General features: G+C 34.2%; 1 long non-coding RNA gene across 1 annotated transcript; it reads left to right on the plus strand.

Moving 5' to 3' along the window:
• The first annotated feature begins 1,677 nt into the window (after nucleotides 1-1,677).
• On the plus strand, nucleotides 1,678-3,529 carry LOC131805686 (uncharacterized). Its single transcript, XR_009343773.1, has 3 exons — nucleotides 1,678-1,918; nucleotides 2,001-2,625; nucleotides 2,990-3,529. It is a non-coding gene; the product is annotated as an uncharacterized LOC131805686 (long non-coding RNA).
• Nucleotides 3,530-6,721: the final 3,192 nt, after the last annotated feature.

Below are 6,721 nucleotides of genomic sequence, written 5' to 3' on the forward strand. Positions count from 1 at the left end.
AGACCTCAGCACGCGGCTAGCTCGATGGGCCTTGAAGCTTCAAGGGTATAAATTCTCAATTCAACATAGGCGTGGTTGTCAGAACGTGGTCCCAGATGCACTTTCTAGGACTAACACTGAGGACTTGTCGGAACTAGGTCAAATTTTTGAGGTAGATAGCTCTTTAAGTTCTCAGTTATCAAGTGGTGTTTTCGTGGATCTTAGCTCGGAATGTTTTAAGTCGGATTCTTATAAACAACTTTTGGTAAAAGTGGGGAAAAGTTTGGATAAGATGCCCGATTTGAGAATAGTAGATGGGTTTCTGTATAGACGCACGGAGCACGCAACAGGGGATCAGGTGCAAGATGATCTATCATGGAAATTGTGGATTCCAGAGGAAATGATCCCTGATGTATTGAAAAGGGCACATGACAACCCCTTATCTGCTCATGGAGGAATTAACAAAACATTATATACCCTAAGAAAATTTTACTTTTGGCCAAATATGGTGGTTGACGTAAGAAATTACGTCAACAACTGCGAAATTTGTAAGACATCCAAACACCCAAACCAACCCATACGGACACCAATGGGTAAGACGTCAGAGACCCACCGATTCTTTCAGAAGTTATATATTGATTTTTTAGGTCCATATCCAAGATCTAAAGCGGGTAATATAGGTATATTTGTGGTATTGGATCACTTTACGAAATTTCCATTTTTAAAGGCAGTGAAGAAGTTTTCTTCAGATATTGTAGTAGACTACTTAGAGAATGAGTTATTTTATACATATGGCGTACCAGAGACGATAGTATCGGACAATGGATCCCAATTCAAATCCAATCAGTTTGGTAGCTTTCTTCGGCGCTTCGGTGTTAATCATTTATTTACTGCAACACATTCTCCTCAGGCTAATGCCTCAGAACGTGTGAATCGCTCTGTTCTGGCAGCAATAAAATCGTATGTAACTCCAGACCAGAAGACTTGGGACCAAATGTTGAGCAATATATGCTGTGCCCTCAGATCCTCAATCCACTCTTCAATAGGAACCACTCCTTATTATCTTGTTTTCGGCCAGCATATGATAACCAATGGTTCGACGTATCCGCTTTTGAGACAATTAAACATGTTGGAAGATAGAACAGTAAGATTTAATAAAAATGACTCTCTAGCCATAATGGGGAATAGAGCTAGAAATCTTATCCAGAAACAATTCCAGAGAAATGAGAAAGCCTATAATCTGCGATCCAAAGAGGTATCATATGTTGTAGGCCAAGAAGTATTTCGCCGGAATTTTAAGCAAAGCAATTTTGCACAGGGATATAATTCCAAATTGGCTCCAAATTTTATAAAGGCCCGAGTTCGTCGAAAACTTGGTAACTCTACTTATGAACTAGAGGATCTCCGTGGTAATCTCGTCGGTATTTATCATACCAAGGATATACGGCAATAGTTCTTTATGCAAGCGTTATCAGCTTTGGTTGTAAATATCCTTACCCCCAAAGTCTGATTTTGGTGGGGGGAATTGTAATGGCGCTTGCAACTTGTTAAAATATTTCAAAACTTTCGTTATTATTATTTATTTTTTTTTAAATCCAATTTTTTTCAACTGCTTTTTTTGAATAGGCGACCTCTATACGACAGGTTTCAATGGAATAGCGAAAGATTTCTATCAACCCTTTTGTCGTTTTTCTGCACCTTCATGCTAGCCATTTTCTAAAGTTTTTGGAAACAATGATTGCTTGGAAGATTAAAGAAGGTTTCATCTCACCAAAAATCATAAGAATCGTCCATTTTGCCGTAACAGAGTCCAGCGATCAACACCTTCAATTACAAAAATTTCTGAAGTGGTGCAAATTTCCCTGTCATTTATCAGTAGATAATTTGGTTAATTGCAGTTTTTTTTTTTTTATATTGTGGAAAAAGATTTTAATTTTCTGTAAGTACTCTGCCCGTTGCCGATTCGAATTAATATTAAAGAAAGTGTATATATTTTTGCTTAAAAATTTTCTTATTCTCAGAATATACCTTCGCGCAGTATCGTAATTTCATACTTTTTATTAAAATCGTAAGCTCAGTTGATCATCTATTTTACTTCGCTTCCATCTTCCCGCATTGGCCTATTAACAAGGTAAATGGATTTGTTTTTGATATTGTCTATATTCCTTCCTTTACTAAATTTTGTATTCTCAGAAATTAATACGCAATATCATTTGGTTTGTCAGGTATTTATCGTAACTTCGTATGGAAGGAGAGAACCGAAATTGGAACAACTGTGCTGCAATCACATGTGCTTTATCCTCACTCATTTTTTATGATCATTATTGTTGTTCCACATCATAATTCGTCCCAACATACCTAGGCTTGATCATTGGTTTCATTTAGCAACGATTAGTAGTGAGTAAATAAGCTAGAGAAGAGCTACGAAAAAAATAAGGAAAGACGGTACAGCGTTGTCGTGTACAAAAATCTGCAATTTCCATCATAAAATTCTCAAAACTAAAGCAAAAATGCAAGCGGAAATCTACATATATACATAAACTAGAATGTGACCGAAAATTGGAATGGCGACAAAATGATATTTAATTCTGCAAAAGAAATAGTTCCCACGTTCGAAATATTAAGAAAAAACTCAAGCGAAACAACGTAAACTTCATTATAATATTTAGTGAATATTGTGAATCCTAATTTTTCTTTAAAAAAGTGTTACTTTCATTTCTTTGATTTAAATTAATTTTTCTGCATTCTTTTGTTTTTTTTTTCTTCTTTGCAAAAGTATAAAAAAAAGAAACAACAAAACAAGAATTTTGTAAATTCCGTGGCGTTTGGTATAGAACATTAGCTGCTACACACTCGAATTACATATTTATCACCTGATTACAAAATTAATAATGATCATTAAACCTGTCAGTTGAATGTGCTGTGTGTGCAGTTATGTTCGATTTCAAACGTTGCGGTTGATATCATAAAAATCTCCACTAAAGATTATTGTTTGATCTCAACATGTCAGTCAAACATACAACGACCCAACATGCATGACACAACAATTTCAATTATCACAGTCTCTTACGTCTGAATTATCCGCATCTCTTATTACATGCACATTTACACCATTAAGCTGTTGTTGCTGTAACTTCATCTCTGAGAAAGTACTTTCAACGAGGGAGCATATCAACAAAGCACGTAAGTCATTAACCTCTTATTTTGATTTTTTTTTGGTGAGAATACGATAAAGAAAAGAGAATAGCAATACAAAAGAAAGGTGAACATATGATTTGATATTTGAAATGAAATTACTTAGAATTCGTCATTTTAATAATTTAAATGAATTGAAAGATTATGAATGAAGGAAATACAATCAAAAATTAATATGTCGTTTTTTTTCAAATATGATTTGGCCACCTTTCTTTAATCCCGAATAATTATTTTGTTATTCTCTTTGATAAATCTGTATAGAGTTATGTATAAGCCTGTGAATATACTCTTATTTAACTGCGATATGAGTATTAAATGGTGATTTTGTTGACCTTTAAATGTTTGATGGGGAAATTTTTTTTTGAGATCAGAGTTTGAAGTAAAAGAAGTGATTTTATTTTAAAAAAAAATTATGCCAAGAAATGGTACTCTTTCTTACAAGCAATTTAGACTTGTTATCTTGTTTCTTGTTTTATATATTTAATTTTACTATAAGGTGTTAGATTAAGTCAAATATTTTCATTTTTATTTTTTTCTTTACTTTGTTAATCTGATTCTTAAGATTACCAGTTAATCATGTTCAAATTTAATATTAATAAAAGCGCAAGCATGTGTTGCGAATAATAGAATAAAAATATCTGTTTGATATCTCTCGGATGTAGGCGAAGGTTTCCTGTAGCAATTAAGGGTTGCAACACGACTTGTATTAATGGAATTTGTTTTGTTGCAACTAGGTTGGGTGGGCATGTCGAGCAACACAACATCAGTTCGCTCTGCAACATTTTGGTTTATGTCCGTTTCCTCTTTCTACATCTTTCTCTCCAAACATCTAGGCATGCGTAGGTAGTGTCTTCCGTTTCCTAACATACACTTTTGAGATTTATGTATTTATCAACATCTTTTTCATGCACGCAAATAATATATAGTTCATGTAGCACAATGGCATTGGGACATTGATATTTTTGGAACCCCCCCTCCGGCGAGCAGAAGGCTGGCTTTAAAGCGTGCATACCATTCAGTGTATAACCCAACAACAACACCAACCATACATACAGACGTTATATGCTACACTCTCATATATACTGTTCATCCAATTTGTCATATTTGTTACCCACAGCCATAATATGCACTCCGTAACAACGATATTCAGGGAAATATATCAAATACAGCTCAGAAATACCTTTGCCAAATTTTATCGAGATCGGTTCAGATTTGGATATAGCTCCCACATATATTTTTATCCGATTTTAAATTAATTGTGCACCAAATGGACAGTACAAGTCCGAATTTAAAAGATACAAATGCTTCGGCATATTTAGTCTTTTAAACTTTAAATTATAATAATAATAATCATAGCGTGTGTGATTGAATTCTCCCATAAAAACTTTTAATTGTTATGCGCAGCTCTAAACTAAATTAACAAAGTGGTGTAGGGTATCATAAATTCGGCTCGCCCGTCTTTAAGACTTTCTTTACTGGTTTCTTTCTGCCGTGGTGTAAGTTCTTGCACTTTTTGAAATTTCAATGACTTTACCCCGAGCTCATTTTTCAATATTTGCCGAATGAAATATTGCGATATGTTCAGCTCACGAGCCATTTTTCGACCACTGCGACACGGGTTTCCTTGACGTCGGGCTACGCTGCCAGTATCACGGTAACGAGCGATGGTACGAAACACAAAAGATTTATTCACATTTAAATGCAGGAGTGCTGTCGAGAGTCTCTTGTTGGTTTCCAGCCAAATATAAAAATATATAAATTCTGACATGGATTCGGAACGCCTCAATATGACATTTTCGTTTGAAAAGACTTATCAGAAATTTTAAAATTCTATCGTTGAACTTTTCCTGGGCTTTTCTGAGTCGTTCGTTTCAGGTGCGAATTCTTGTGATACACCCCAATATAACATACCTTATATATTTAAATATTATATACATACATTACATGCCATTTCGGTTTATTTACTTAGAAATATACACACAATTTCCTTGTTTGCTGCCATTTTATATACTTTGTTGCAAGATTTATGTATGAAATACAGGAACGGAAATAAACGATACACTATCAGAGGGCCCTCCGACATCAAATGGAATGTTAGACGAACAAATAGTTAAGAATTTTTTTATGGAATTGTGGTAGTGGGTTAAAGACAATTTAGCATGTTAGTGGAGTGTTTGTCTTTAGATGACAACTAAACGGAATTCAGTCTGGACCCTTTAACTTGTAATGCCTTAATGTACTTTTTTAAAATAAAGGCTTTCATAGGTTTTGGAACAAATAACTTGTTCGGTATTTTAAATATATTCACAACATTTATGGACACAGCTTCTTGTGTGTCAAGTATTCAAATAAATTTAGTTTATTTTTCTAAAACTAAAACTTTACGATTCTCAATACTTTGAAAAATATTATAAAAAATTTAAGTTTTGAGTGTATAAGTTTGTTTTTTTCAAAATATTGGTTCTAGACCTAACATGGTGTATATACATTCCTATCTCGACGGGCTGAGTCAATCTAGCTATGTATGTCCTACGACCGTCTGTTCATCTACAGGTCGCACTTATGGTGCAATCCTCACGAAATTTTGCATGGAGTTTTGGAGAGGATCACAACACAAGCCTACTGATTCTGGGATGAATTGAACATAAAACAGAAATTGTTTTCGCTGTATGAGTTACAATTATAGACCAATCGAAACCCAAGTTTGTATGGGGTTAGAATTTATGGAATTGGATGGTTATTGGATAATATTTAGACGGCGAAATGTATTTTGTGTGAAAATATTAAAATTTATGTGGTCAATCAATATAAAAAAGAGTAGTGAAAAAACGCCAATTACAAACGGCCTGAGCTAGAATCCTGAAATATTCCACGAGAGTCAGTCCTGGTAAGTAGGCGTTTGATAGGGCTGGATTATGAAATTCGTATTAAATGGTTACGAAAAGTACTAAAATGTATTAAAAACAAGTAAAAAAGTATCGGTCTGTTTTGCCGACAGATGTATACCCTCAGCCCTCTTCACCCTCTATGAAGTGGGTTTTGAATGGGTCAATATTGTTCATTTCGTATCGGACCTAAATAAATATGATATAAATATTATTATAGCAGATGGATAAATCAATTGTAAAGAATCGCTGAAATGTTTCGCAATTTATGACAGATAAAAATATTGAAAATTGTGTCCCTTTGTGGGTGAGGTACCAGCAGTTGTTCGCAGATATATAGCATCTTCACAACAGATCTGGTGTTAGGAAAAATGCTTGTATGTGTGAAATTTGAAGAGAGTTGGATCCTTATTTTGCTATCTTTGAGCGTTATGTTTTTCAAAATTAGATTACTGCTTCCATTTCTGTGCAGAAAATATATATTTTTAAAATTTCGACCATTTGTGGGGGAGGTACCAGAAAAAGTGGATCGATATACTTCATCTTCATCCCAATAAAATGATTGGGATGTGTGAAATTTGAAGACAATCGGACTCTTACATCACATTTTATGAGAGTTGTAATTATTCAAAATTTTGACCAATTGTTGGGGAGGTACTTGA

The sequence above is a fragment of the Musca domestica genome, unplaced genomic scaffold (genome assembly GCF_030504385.1).
Source record: "Musca domestica strain aabys unplaced genomic scaffold, Musca_domestica.polishedcontigs.V.1.1 6, whole genome shotgun sequence".
In the NCBI taxonomy this organism is placed as follows: domain Eukaryota; kingdom Metazoa; phylum Arthropoda; class Insecta; order Diptera; family Muscidae; genus Musca; species Musca domestica.